Here is a 12500-nt window from a genome sequence, read left to right as displayed (position 1 = left end):
GCTGTAAGCCTTTAAGCGCAGGAGGCGCCCTATCCCCGCTCGCTCGCTCATTCCCCTGTTCACACGTGCAGTGCGGCTTGTCCGTCTGTTTATTTGTCAGCTTTGGCGAGACACGGGTGCTTGTGTATTAGCGTGAGCGTTTTTTATTCTGATCAGGAACAGTTTTACAAGTCCGCAAAGGATCGAGGAAAGGTTTATCGCCAGCTGAAAAGAGACACAGCGCTTCGGCTGTGGAGACTTGTTCGGCTGGCGTTCGGAGAGTCGCGTTTTTCAGAATTGTATTGAGATCGTTTTCCACAGAGCTCAGATGTCAAAGCACAGCAGCAGCTCTCCACAGCGATCCTCTATAGCGCCCTTTCTCCCGCAGCTCCGTCCTCATTGGAAGGAAGCAAGAGTGAAAGGCTGAAGTGAAATAGAGCGGGGACGAAGGCAGTGAAGAGAGAGAACGTGGGAAGAAGAGAAAAACGCAAGGGAAAAAAAGCAGCGTCGTAAAAGAGGTGACGGAGCTGTCCTCTCAATAAGAATGGTGCCAGCGAGCCTTGCTCTTGCTTATGGCCACACCCCCTTGAGCACGCCTGATCTCGTCTGATCTCAGAAGCTAAACAGGGATGGGCCTGGTTAGTACTTGGATGGGAGACCGCCTGGGAATACCAGGTGCTGTAAGCTTTTAAGCGCAGGAGGCGCCCTATCCCCGCTCGCTCGCTAATTCCCCTGTTCACACGTGCAGTGCGGCTTGTCCGTCTGTTTATTTGTCAGCTTTGGCGAGACACGGGTGCTTGTGTATTAGCGTGAGCGTTTTTTATTCTGATCAGGAACAGTTTAACAAGTCCGCAAAGGATCGAGGAAAGGTTTATCGCCAGCTGAAAAGAGACACAGCGCTTCGGCTGTGGAGACTTGTTCAGCTGGCGTTCGGAGAGTCGCGTTTTTCAGAATTGTATTGAGATCGTTTTCAACAGAGCTCAGATGTCAAAGCACAGCAGCAGCTCTCCACAGCGATCCTCTATAGCGCCCTTTCTCCCGCAGCTCCGTCCTCATTGGAAGGAAGCAAGAGTGAAAGGCTGAAGTGAAAAAGAGCGGGGACGAAGGAAGTGAAGAGAGAGAACGTGGGAAGAAGAGAAAAACGCAAGGGAAAAAAAGCAGCGTCTAAAAGAGGTGACGGAGCTGTCCTCTCAATTAGAAGGGTGCCATCGAGCCTTGCTCTCGCTTATGGCCACACCCCCTTGAGCACGCCTGATCTCGTCTGATCTCAGAAGCTAAACAGGGATAGGCCTGGTTAGTACTTGGATGGGAGACCGCCTGGGAATACCAGGTGCTGTAAGCTTTTAAGCGCAGGAGGCGCCCTATCCCCGCTCGCTCGCTCATTCCCCTGTTCACACGTGCAGTGCGGCTTGTCCGTCTGTTTATTTGTCAGCTTTGGCGAGACACGGGTGCTTGTGTATTAGCGTGAGCGTTTTTTATTCTGATCAGGAACAGTTTAACAAGTCCGCAAAGGATCGAGGAAAGGTTTATCGCCAGCTGAAAAGAGACACAGCGCTTCGGCTGTGGAGACTTGTTCGGCTGGCGTTCGGAGAGTCGCGTTTTTCAGAATTGTATTGAGATCGTTTTCCACAGAGCTCAGATGTCAAAGCACAGCAGCAGCTCTCCACAGCGATCCTCTATAGCGCCCTTTCTCCCGCAGCTCCGTCCTCATTGGAAGGAAGCAAGAGTGAAAGGCTGAAGTGAAATAGAGCGGGGACGAAGGCAGTGAAGAGAGAGAACGTGGGAAGAAGAGAAAAACGCAAGAGAAAAAAAGCAGCGTCGTAAAAGAGGTGACGGAGCTGTCCTCTCAATAAGAAGGGTGCCAGCGAGCTTTGCTCTCGCTTACGGCCACACCCCCTTGAGCACGCCTGATCTTGTCTGATCTCGGAAGCTAAACAGGGATGGGCCTGGTTAGTACTTGGATGGGAGACCGCCTGGGAATACCAGGTGCTGTAAGCCTTTAAACGCAGGAGGCGCCCTATCCCCGCTCGCTCGCTCATTCCCCTGTTCACACGTGCAGTGCGGCTTGTCCGTCTGTTTATTTGTCAGCTTTGTCGAGACACGGGTGCTTGTGTATTAGCGTGAGGGTTTTTTATTCTGATCAGGAACAGTTTAACAAGTCCGCAAAGGATCGAGGAAAGGTTTATCGCCAGCTGAAAAGAGACACAGCGCTTCGGCTGTGGAGACTTGTTCGGCTGGCGTTCGGAGAGTCGCGTTTTTCAGAATTGTATTGAGATCGTTTTCCACAGAGCTCAGATGTCAAAGCACAGCAGCAGCTCTCCACAGCGATCCTCTATAGCGCCCTTTCTCCCGCAGCTCCGTCCTCATTGGAAGGAAGCAAGAGTGAAAGGCTGAAGTGAAATAGAGCGGGGACGAAGGCAGTGAAGAGAGAGAACGTGGGAAGAAGAGAAAAACGCAAGGGAAAAAAAGCAGCGTCGTAAAAGAGGTGACGGAGCTGTCCTCTCAATAAGAAGGGTGCCAGCGAGCCTTGCTCTCGCTTACGGCCACACCCCCTTGAGCACTCCTGATCTCGTCTGATCTCTGAAGCTAAACAGGGATGGGCCTGGTTAGTACTTGGATGGGAGACCGCCTGGGAATACCAGGTACTGTAAGCTTTTAAGCGCAGGAGGCGCCCTATCCCCGCTCGCTCGCTCATTCCCCTGTTCACACGTGCAGTGCGGCTTGTCCGTCTGTTTATTTGTCAGCTTTGGCGAGACACGGGTGCTTGTGTATTAGCGTGAGCGTTTTTTATTCTGATCAGGAACAGTTTTACAAGTCCGCAAAGGATCGAGGAAAGGTTTATCGCCAGCTGAAAAGAGACACAGCGCTTCGGCTGTGGAGGCTTGTTCGGCTGGCGTTCGGAGAGTCGCGTTATTCAGAATTGTATTGAGATCGTTTTCCACAGAGCTCAGATGTCAAAGCACAGCAGCAGCTCTCCACAGCGATCCTCTATAGCGCCCTTTCTCCCGCAGCTCCGTCCTCATTGGAAGGAAGCAAGAGTGAAAGGCTGAAGTGAAATAGAGCGGGGACGAAGGCAGTGAAGAGAGAGAACGTGGAAAGAAGAGAAAAACGCAAGGGAAAAAAAGCAGCGTCGTAAAAGAGGTGACGGAGCTGTCCTCTCAATAAGAAGCGTGCCATCGAGCCTTGCTCTCGCTTACGGCCACACCCCCTTGAGCACGCCTGATCTCGTCTGATCTCAGAAGCTAAACAGGGATGGGCCTGGTTAGTACTTGGATGGGAGACCGCCTGGGAATACCAGGTGCTGTAAGCCTTTAAGCGCAGGAGGCGCCCTATCACCACTCGCTCGCTCATTCCCCTGTTCACACGTGCAGTGCGGCTTGTCCGTCTGTTTATTTGTCAGCTTTGGCGAGACACGGGTGCTTGTGTATTAGCCTGAGCGTTTTTTATTCTGATCAGGAACAGTTTAACAAGTCCGCAAAGGATCGAGGAAAGGTTTATCGCCAGCTGAAAAGAGACACAGCGCTTCGGCTGTGGAGACTTGTTCGGCTGGCGTTCGGAGAGTCGCGTTTTTCAGAACTGTATTGAGATCGTTTTCCACAGAGCTCAGATGTCAAAGCACAGCAGCAGCTCTCCACAGCGATCCTCTATAGCGCCCTTTCTCCCGCAGCTCCGTCCTCATTGGAAGGAAGCAAGAGTGAAAGGCTGAAGTGAAAAAGAGCGGGGACGAAGGCAGTGAAGAGAGAGAACGTGGGAAGAAGAGAAAAACGCAAGGGAAAAAAAGCAGCGTCTAAAAGAGGTGACGGAGCTGTCCTCTCAATAAGAATGGTGCCAGCGAGCCTTGCTCTTGCTTATGGCCACACCCCCTTGAGCACGCCTGATCTCGTCTGATCTCAGAAGCTAAACAGGGATGGGCCTGGTTAGTACTTGGATGGGAGACCGCCTGGGAATACCAGGTGCTGTAAGCTTTTAAGCGCAGGAGGCGCCCTATCCCCGCTCGCTCGCTAATTCCCCTGTTCACACGTGCAGTGCGGCTTGTCCGTCTGTTTATTTGTCAGCTTTGGCGAGACACGGGTGCTTGTGTATTAGCGTGAGCGTTTTTTATTCTGATCAGGAACAGTTTAACAAGTCCGCAAAGGATCGAGGAAAGGTTTATCGCCAGCTGAAAAGAGACACAGCGCTTCGGCTGTGGAGACTTGTTCGGCTGGCGTTCGGAGAGTCGCGTTTTTCAGAATTGTATTGAGATCGTTTTCAACAGAGCTCAGATGTCAAAGCACAGCAGCAGCTGTCCACAGTGATCCTCTATAGCGCCCTTTCTCCTGCAGCTCCGTCCTCATTGGAAGGAAGCAAGAGTGAAAGGCTGAAGTGAAATAGAGCGGGGACGAAGGCAGTGAAGAGAGAGAACGTGGGAAGAAGAGAAAAACGCAAGGGAAAAAAAGCAGCATCGTAAAAGAGGTGACGGAGCTGTCCTCTCAATAAGAAGGGTGCCAGCGAGCCTTGCTCTTGCTTACGGCCACACCCCCTTGAGCACGCCTGATCTCGTCTGATCTCCGAAGCTAGACAGGGATGGGCCTGGTTAGTACTTGGATGGGAGACCGCCTGGGAATACCAGGTGCTGTAAGCTTTTAAGCGCAGGAGGCGCCCTATCCCCGCTCGCTCGCTCATTCCCCTGTTCACACGTGCAGTGCGGCTTGTCCGTCTGTTTATTTGTCAGCTTTGGCGAGACACGGGTGTTTGTGTATTAGCGTGAGCGTTTTTTATTCTGATCAGGAACAGTTTAACAAGTCCGCAAAGGATCGAGGAAAGGTTTATCGCCAGCTGAAAAGAGACACAGCGCTTCGGCTGTGGAGACTTGTTCGGCTGGCGTTCGGAGAGTCGCGTTTTTCAGAATTGTATTGAGATCGTTTTCCACAGAGCTCAGATGTCAAAGCACAGCAGCAGCTCTCCACAGCGATCCTCTATAGCGCCCTTTCTCCCGCAGCTCCGTCCTCATTGGAAGGAAGCAAGAGTGAAAGGCTGAAGTGAAAAAGAGCGGGGACGAAGGCAGTGAAGAGAGAGAACGTGGGAAGAAGAGAAAAACGCAAGGGAAAAAAAGCAGCGTCTAAAAGAGGTGACGGAGCTGTCCTCTCAATAAGAATGGTGCCAGCGAGCCTTGCTCTTGCTTATGGCCACACCCCCTTGAGCACGCCTGATCTTGTCTGATCTCGGAAGCTAAACAGGGATGGGCCTGGTTAGTACTTGGATGGGAGACCGCCTGGGAATACCAGGTGCTGTAAGCTTTTAAGCGCAGGAGGCGCCCTATCCCCGCTCGCTCGCTAATTCCCCTGTTCACACGTGCAGTGCGGCTTGTCCGTCTGTTTATTTGTCAGCTTTGGCGAGACACGGGTGCTTGTGTATTAGCGTGAGCGTTTTTTATTCTGATCAGGAACAGTTTAACAAGTCCGCAAAGGATCGAGGAAAGGTTTATCGCCAGCTGAAAAGAGACACAGCGCTTCGGCTGTGGAGACTTGTTCAGCTGGCGTTCGGAGAGTCGCGTTTTTCAGAATTGTATTGAGATCGTTTTCAACAGAGCTCAGATGTCAAAGCACAGCAGCAGCTCTCCACAGCGATCCTCTATAGCGCCCTTTCTCCCGCAGCTCCGTCCTCATTGGAAGGAAGCAAGAGTGAAAGGCTGAAGTGAAAAAGAGCGGGGACGAAGGAAGTGAAGAGAGAGAACGTGGGAAGAAGAGAAAAACGCAAGGGAAAAAAAGCAGCGTCTAAAAGAGGTGACGGAGCTGTCCTCTCAATTAGAAGGGTGCCATCGAGCCTTGCTCTCGCTTATGGCCACACCCCCTTGAGCACGCCTGATCTCGTCTGATCTCAGAAGCTAAACAGGGATAGGCCTGGTTAGTACTTGGATGGGAGACCGCCTGGGAATACCAGGTGCTGTAAGCTTTTAAGCGCAGGAGGCGCCCTATCCCCGCTCGCTCGCTCATTCCCCTGTTCACACGTGCAGTGCGGCTTGTCCGTCTGTTTATTTGTCAGCTTTGGCGAGACACGGGTGCTTGTGTATTAGCGTGAGCGTTTTTTATTCTGATCAGGAACAGTTTAACAAGTCCGCAAAGGATCGAAGAAAGGTTTATCGCCAGCTGAAAAGAGACACAGCGCTTCGGCTGTGGAGACTTGTTCGGCTGGCGTTCGGAGAGTCGCGTTTTTCAGAATTGTATTGAGATCGTTTTCCACAGAGCTCAGATGTCAAAGCACAGCAGCAGCTCTCCACAGCGATCCTCTATAGCGCCCTTTCTCCCGCAGCTCCGTCCTCATTGGAAGGAAGCAAGAGTGAAAGGCTGAAGTGAAATAGAGCGGGGACGAAGGCAGTGAAGAGAGAGAACGTGGGAAGAAGAGAAAAACGCAAGAGAAAAAAAGCAGCGTCGTAAAAGAGGTGACGGAGCTGTCCTCTCAATAAGAAGGGTGCCAGCGAGCCTTGCTCTCGCTTACGGCCACACCCCCTTGAGCACGCCTGATCTTGTCTGATCTCGGAAGCTAAACAGGGATGGGCCTGGTTAGTACTTGGATGGGAGACCGCCTGGGAATACCAGGTGCTGTAAGCCTTTAAGCGCAGGAGGCGCCCTATCCCCGCTCGCTCGCTCATTCCCCTGTTCACACGTGCAGTGCGGCTTGTCCGTCTGTTTATTTGTCAGCTTTGGCGAGACACGGGTGCTTGTGTATTAGCGTGAGCGTTTTTTATTCTGATCAGGAACAGTTTTACAAGTCCGCAAAGGATCGAGGAAAGGTTTATCGCCAGCTGAAAAGAGACACAGCGCTTCGGCTGTGGAGACTTGTTCGGCTGGCGTTCGGAGAGTCGCGTTTTTCAGAATTGTATTGAGATCGTTTTCCACAGAGCTCAGATGTCAAAGCACAGCAGCAGCTCTCCACAGCGATCCTCTATAGCGCCCTTTCTCCCGCAGCTCCGTCCTCATTGGAAGGAAGCAAGAGTGAAAGGCTGAAGTGAAATAGAGCGGGGACGAAGGCAGTGAAGAGAGAGAACGTGGGAAGAAGAGAAAAACGCAAGGGAAAAAAAGCAGCGTCGTAAAAGAGGTGACGGAGCTGTCCTCTCAATAAGAATGGTGCCAGCGAGCCTTGCTCTTGCTTATGGCCACACCCCCTTGAGCACGCCTGATCTCGTCTGATCTCAGAAGCTAAACAGGGATGGGCCTGGTTAGTACTTGGATGGGAGACCGCCTGGGAATACCAGGTGCTGTAAGCTTTTAAGCGCAGGAGGCGCCCTATCCCCGCTCGCTCGCTAATTCCCCTGTTCACACGTGCAGTGCGGCTTGTCCGTCTGTTTATTTGTCAGCTTTGGCGAGACACGGGTGCTTGTGTATTAGCGTGAGCGTTTTTTATTCTGATCAGGAACAGTTTAACAAGTCCGCAAAGGATCGAGGAAAGGTTTATCGCCAGCTGAAAAGAGACACAGCGCTTCGGCTGTGGAGACTTGTTCAGCTGGCGTTCGGAGAGTCGCGTTTTTCAGAATTGTATTGAGATCGTTTTCAACAGAGCTCAGATGTCAAAGCACAGCAGCAGCTCTCCACAGCGATCCTCTATAGCGCCCTTTCTCCCGCAGCTCCGTCCTCATTGGAAGGAAGCAAGAGTGAAAGGCTGAAGTGAAAAAGAGCGGGGACGAAGGAAGTGAAGAGAGAGAACGTGGGAAGAAGAGAAAAACGCAAGGGAAAAAAAGCAGCGTCTAAAAGAGGTGACGGAGCTGTCCTCTCAATTAGAAGGGTGCCATCGAGCCTTGCTCTCGCTTATGGCCACACCCCCTTGAGCACGCCTGATCTCGTCTGATCTCAGAAGCTAAACAGGGATAGGCCTGGTTAGTACTTGGATGGGAGACCGCCTGGGAATACCAGGTGCTGTAAGCTTTTAAGCGCAGGAGGCGCCCTATCCCCGCTCGCTCGCTCATTCCCCTGTTCACACGTGCAGTGCGGCTTGTCCGTCTGTTTATTTGTCAGCTTTGGCGAGACACGGGTGCTTGTGTATTAGCGTGAGCGTTTTTTATTCTGATCAGGAACAGTTTAACAAGTCCGCAAAGGATCGAGGAAAGGTTTATCGCCAGCTGAAAAGAGACACAGCGCTTCGGCTGTGGAGACTTGTTCGGCTGGCGTTCGGAGAGTCGCGTTTTTCAGAATTGTATTGAGATCGTTTTCCACAGAGCTCAGATGTCAAAGCACAGCAGCAGCTCTCCACAGCGATCCTCTATAGCGCCCTTTCTCCCGCAGCTCCGTCCTCATTGGAAGGAAGCAAGAGTGAAAGGCTGAAGTGAAATAGAGCGGGGACGAAGGCAGTGAAGAGAGAGAACGTGGGAAGAAGAGAAAAACGCAAGAGAAAAAAAGCAGCGTCGTAAAAGAGGTGACGGAGCTGTCCTCTCAATAAGAAGGGTGCCAGCGAGCTTTGCTCTCGCTTACGGCCACACCCCCTTGAGCACGCCTGATCTCATCTGATCTCGGAAGCTAAACAGGGATGGGCCTGGTTAGTACTTGGATGGGAGACCGCCTGGGAATACCAGGTGCTGTAAGCCTTTAAGCGCAGGAGGCGCCCTATCCCCGCTCGCTCGCTCATTCCCCTGTTCACACGTGCAGTGCGGCTTGTCCGTCTGTTTATTTGTCAGCTTTGTCGAGACACGGGTGCTTGTGTATTAGCGTGAGCGTTTTTTATTCTGATCAGGAACAGTTTAACAAGTCCGCAAAGGATCGAGGAAAGGTTTATCGCCAGCTGAAAAGAGACACAGCGCTTCGGCTGTGGAGACTTGTTCGGCTGGCGTTCGGAGAGTCGCGTTTTTCAGAATTGTATTGAGATCGTTTTCCACAGAGCTCAGATGTCAAAGCACAGCAGCAGCTCTCCACAGCGATCCTCTATAGCGCCCTTTCTCCCGCAGCTCCGTCCTCATTGGAAGGAAGCAAGAGTGAAAGGCTGAAGTGAAATAGAGCGGGGACGAAGGCAGTGAAGAGAGAGAACGTGGGAAGAAGAGAAAAACGCAAGGGAAAAAAAGCAGCGTCGTAAAAGAGGTGACGGAGCTGTCCTCTCAATAAGAAGGGTGCCAGCGAGCCTTGCTCTCGCTTACGGCCACACCCCCTTGAGCACTCCTGATCTCGTCTGATCTCGGAAGCTAAACAGGGATGGGCCTGGTTAGTACTTGGATGGGAGACCGCCTGGGAATACCAGGTACTGTAAGCTTTTAAGCGCAGGAGGCGCCCTATCCCCGCTCGCTCGCTCATTCCCCTGTTCACACGTGCAGTGCGGCTTGTCCGTCTGTTTATTTGTCAGCTTTGGCGAGACACGGGTGCTTGTGTATTAGCGTGAGCGTTTTTTATTCTGATCAGGAACAGTTTTACAAGTCCGCAAAGGATCGAGGAAAGGTTTATCGCCAGCTGAAAAGAGACACAGCGCTTCGGCTGTGGAGACTTGTTCGGCTGGCGTTCGGAGAGTCGCGTTTTTCAGAATTGTATTGAGATCGTTTTCCACAGAGCTCAGATGTCAAAGCACAGCAGCAGCTCTCCACAGCGATCCTCTATAGCGCCCTTTCTCCCGCAGCTCCGTCCTCATTGGAAGGAAGCAAGAGTGAAAGGCTGAAGTGAAATAGAGCGGGGACGAAGGCAGTGAAGAGAGAGAACGTGGAAAGAAGAGAAAAACGCAAGGGAAAAAAAGCAGCGTCGTAAAAGAGGTGACGGAGCTGTCCTCTCAATAAGAAGCGTGCCATCGAGCCTTGCTCTCGCTTACGGCCACACCCCCTTGAGCACGCCTGATCTCGTCTGATCTCAGAAGCTAAACAGGGATGGGCCTGGTTAGTACTTGGATGGGAGACCGCCTGGGAATACCAGGTGCTGTAAGCCTTTAAGCGCAGGAGGCGCCCTATCCCCGCTCGCTCGCTCATTCCCCTGTTCACACGTGCAGTGCGGCTTGTCCGTCTGTTTATTTGTCAGCTTTGGCGAGACACGGGTGTTTGTGTATTAGCGTGAGCGTTTTTTATTCTGATCAGGAACAGTTTAACAAGTCCGCAAAGGATCGAGGAAAGGTTTATCGCCAGCTGAAAAGAGACACAGCGCTTCGGCTGTGGAGACTTGTTCGGCTGGCGTTCGGAGAGTCGCGTTTTTCAGAACTGTATTGAGATCGTTTTCCACAGAGCTCAGATGTCAAAGCACAGCAGCAGCTCTCCACAGCGATCCTCTATAGCGCCCTTTCTCCCGCAGCTCCGTCCTCATTGGAAGGAAGCAAGAGTGAAAGGCTGAAGTGAAAAAGAGCGGGGACGAAGGCAGTGAAGAGAGAGAACGTGGGAAGAAGAGAAAAACGCAAGGGAAAAAAAGCAGCGTCTAAAAGAGGTGACGGAGCTGTCCTCTCAATAAGAATGGTGCCAGCGAGCCTTGCTCTTGCTTATGGCCACAACCCCTTGAGCACGCCTGATCTCGTCTGATCTCAGAAGCTAAACAGGGATGGGCCTGGTTAGTACTTGGATGGGAGACCGCCTGGGAATACCAGGTGCTGTAAGCTTTTAAGCGCAGGAGGCGCCCTATCCCCGCTCGCTCGCTCATTCCCCTGTTCACACGTGCAGTGCGGCTTGTCCGTCTGTTTATTTGTCAGCTTTGGCGAGACACGGGTGCTTGTGTATTAGCGTGAGCATTTTTTATTCTGATCAGGAACAGTTTTACAAGTCCGCAAAGGATCGAGGAAAGGTTTATTGCCAGCTGAAAAGAGACACAGCGCTTCGGCTGTGGAGACTTGTTCGGCTGGCGTTCGGAGAGTCGCGATTTTCAGAATTGTATTGAGATCGTTTTCCACAGAGCTCAGATGTCAAAGCACAGCAGCAGCTCTCCACAGCGATCCTCTATAGCGCCCTTTCTCCCGCAGCTCCGTCCTCATTGGAAGGAAGCAAGAGTGAAAGGCTGAAGTGAAATAGAGCGGGGACGAAGGCAGTGAAGAGAGAGAACGTGGGAAGAAGAGAAAAACGCAAGGGAAAAAAAGCAGCGTCGTAAAAGAGGTGACGGAGCTGTCCTCTCAATAAGAAGGGTGCCGGCGAGCCTTGCTCTTGCTTACGGCCACACCCCCTTGAGCACGCCTGAATTCGTCTGATCTTGGAAGCTAAACAGGGATGGGCCTGGTTAGTACTTGGATGGGAGACCGCCTGGGAATACCAGGTGCTGTAAGCTTTTAAGCGCAGGAGGCGCCCTATCCCCGCTCGCTCGCTCATTCCCCTGTTCACACGTGCAGTGCGGCTTGTCCGTCTGTTTATTTGTCAGCTTTGGCGAGACACGGGTGCTTGTGTATTAGCGTGAGCGTTTTTTATTCTGATCGGGAACAGTTTAACAAGTCCGCAAAGGATCGAGGAAAGGTTTATCGCCAGCTGAAAAGAGACACAGCGCTTCGGCTGTGGAGACTTGTTCGGCTGGCGTTCGGAGAGTCGCGTTTTTCAGAATTGTATTGAGATCGTTTTCCACAGAGCTCAGATGTCAAAGCACAGCAGCAGCTCTCCACAGCGATCCTCTATAGCGCCCTTTCTCCCGCAGCTCCGTCCTCATTGGAAGGAAGCAAGAGTGAAAGGCTGAAGTGAAATAGAGCGGGGACGAAGGCAGTGAAGAGAGAGAACGTGGGAAGAAGAGAAAAATGCAAGGGAAAAAAAGCAGCGTCGTAAAAGAGGTGACGGAGCTGTCCTCTCAATAAGAAGGGTGCCAGCGAGCCTTGCTCTCGCTTACGGCCACACCCCCTTGAGCACTCCTGATCTCGTCTGATCTCGGAAGCTAAACAGGGATGGGCCTGGTTAGTACTTGGATGGGAGACCGCCTGGGAATACCAGGTACTGTAAGCCTTTAAGCGCAGGAGGCGCCCTATCCCCGCTCGCTCGCTCATTCCCCTGTTCACACGTGCAGTGCGGCTTGTCCGTCTGTTTATTTGTCAGCTTTGGCGAGACACGGGTGCTTGTGTATTAGCGTGAGCGTTTTTTATTCTGATCAGGAACAGTTTTACAAGTCCGCAAAGGATCGAGGAAAGGTTTATCGCCAGCTGAAAAGAGACACAGCGCTTCGGCTGTGGAGACTTGTTCGGCTGGCGTTCGGAGAGTCGCGTTTTTCAGAATTGTATTGAGATCGTTTTCCACAGAGCTCAGATGTCAAAGCACAGCAGCAGCTCTCCACAGCGATCCTCTATAGCGCCCTTTCTCCCGCAGCTCCGTCCTCATTGGAAGGAAGCAAGAGTGAAAGGCTGAAGTGAAATAGAGCGGGGACGAAGGCAGTGAAGAGAGAGAACGTGGAAAGAAGAGAAAAACGCAAGGGAAAAAAAGCAGCGTCGTAAAAGAGGTGACGGAGCTGTCCTCTCAATAAGAAGCGTGCCATCGAGCCTTGCTCTCGCTTACGGCCACACCCCCTTGAGCACGCCTGATCTCGTCTGATCTCAGAAGCTAAACAGGGATGGGCCTGGTTAGTACTTGGATGGGAGACCGCCTGGGAATACCAGGTGCTGTAAGCCTTTAAGCGCAGGAGGCGCCCTATCCCCGCTCG

The 12500-nt window shown here is 52.2% G+C and overlaps 9 non-coding genes and 11 pseudogenes across 9 annotated transcripts; all 20 read left to right on the top strand.

Moving 5' to 3' along the window:
• LOC148670050 (5S ribosomal RNA) overlaps positions 1 to 10 on the top strand; it is a 119-nt pseudogene extending 109 nt beyond the window's left edge.
• Positions 11 to 547: 537 nt separating this feature from the next.
• On the top strand, positions 548 to 666 carry LOC148670049 (5S ribosomal RNA). The gene has a single exon (XR_015937200.1). It is a non-coding gene; the product is annotated as a 5S ribosomal RNA (ribosomal RNA).
• Positions 667 to 1202: 536 nt separating this feature from the next.
• On the top strand, positions 1203 to 1321 carry LOC148670048 (5S ribosomal RNA; annotated as a pseudogene).
• A 537-nt stretch (positions 1322 to 1858) lies between these two features.
• On the top strand, positions 1859 to 1977 carry LOC148670047 (5S ribosomal RNA; annotated as a pseudogene).
• A 537-nt stretch (positions 1978 to 2514) lies between these two features.
• LOC148670046 (5S ribosomal RNA) lies at positions 2515 to 2633 on the top strand (annotated as a pseudogene).
• A 537-nt stretch (positions 2634 to 3170) lies between these two features.
• On the top strand, positions 3171 to 3289 carry LOC148670045 (5S ribosomal RNA). The gene has a single exon (XR_015938730.1). It is a non-coding gene; the product is annotated as a 5S ribosomal RNA (ribosomal RNA).
• A 536-nt stretch (positions 3290 to 3825) lies between these two features.
• LOC148670044 (5S ribosomal RNA) lies at positions 3826 to 3944 on the top strand. Its single transcript, XR_015937199.1, has one exon. It is a non-coding gene; the product is annotated as a 5S ribosomal RNA (ribosomal RNA).
• A 537-nt stretch (positions 3945 to 4481) lies between these two features.
• Positions 4482 to 4600, top strand: LOC148670043 (5S ribosomal RNA; annotated as a pseudogene).
• Positions 4601 to 5136: 536 nt separating this feature from the next.
• Positions 5137 to 5255, top strand: LOC148670042 (5S ribosomal RNA; annotated as a pseudogene).
• Positions 5256 to 5791: 536 nt separating this feature from the next.
• On the top strand, positions 5792 to 5910 carry LOC148670041 (5S ribosomal RNA; annotated as a pseudogene).
• A 537-nt stretch (positions 5911 to 6447) lies between these two features.
• LOC148670040 (5S ribosomal RNA) lies at positions 6448 to 6566 on the top strand (annotated as a pseudogene).
• Positions 6567 to 7103: 537 nt separating this feature from the next.
• On the top strand, positions 7104 to 7222 carry LOC148670039 (5S ribosomal RNA). Its single transcript, XR_015937198.1, has one exon. It is a non-coding gene; the product is annotated as a 5S ribosomal RNA (ribosomal RNA).
• Positions 7223 to 7758: 536 nt separating this feature from the next.
• LOC148670038 (5S ribosomal RNA) lies at positions 7759 to 7877 on the top strand (annotated as a pseudogene).
• Positions 7878 to 8414: 537 nt separating this feature from the next.
• On the top strand, positions 8415 to 8533 carry LOC148670037 (5S ribosomal RNA). Its single transcript, XR_015938896.1, has one exon. It is a non-coding gene; the product is annotated as a 5S ribosomal RNA (ribosomal RNA).
• Positions 8534 to 9070: 537 nt separating this feature from the next.
• LOC148670036 (5S ribosomal RNA) lies at positions 9071 to 9189 on the top strand. Its single transcript, XR_015938634.1, has one exon. It is a non-coding gene; the product is annotated as a 5S ribosomal RNA (ribosomal RNA).
• A 537-nt stretch (positions 9190 to 9726) lies between these two features.
• LOC148670035 (5S ribosomal RNA) lies at positions 9727 to 9845 on the top strand. The gene has a single exon (XR_015938728.1). It is a non-coding gene; the product is annotated as a 5S ribosomal RNA (ribosomal RNA).
• Positions 9846 to 10381: 536 nt separating this feature from the next.
• On the top strand, positions 10382 to 10500 carry LOC148670034 (5S ribosomal RNA; annotated as a pseudogene).
• Positions 10501 to 11037: 537 nt separating this feature from the next.
• LOC148670033 (5S ribosomal RNA) lies at positions 11038 to 11156 on the top strand (annotated as a pseudogene).
• A 537-nt stretch (positions 11157 to 11693) lies between these two features.
• On the top strand, positions 11694 to 11812 carry LOC148670032 (5S ribosomal RNA). The gene has a single exon (XR_015938572.1). It is a non-coding gene; the product is annotated as a 5S ribosomal RNA (ribosomal RNA).
• Positions 11813 to 12349: 537 nt separating this feature from the next.
• Positions 12350 to 12468, top strand: LOC148670031 (5S ribosomal RNA). The gene has a single exon (XR_015938727.1). It is a non-coding gene; the product is annotated as a 5S ribosomal RNA (ribosomal RNA).
• The last annotated feature ends 32 nt before the right edge of the window (positions 12469 to 12500 follow it).

This window comes from Lepisosteus platostomus, chromosome 5, assembly GCF_059453375.1.
Source record: "Lepisosteus platostomus isolate fLepPlt1 chromosome 5, fLepPlt1.hap1, whole genome shotgun sequence".
Taxonomy (NCBI): Eukaryota; Metazoa; Chordata; class Actinopteri; order Semionotiformes; family Lepisosteidae; genus Lepisosteus; species Lepisosteus platostomus.
The sequence above is the reverse complement of the archived record's forward strand: the minus strand, read 5'-3'. Positions and strand labels throughout refer to the sequence as shown.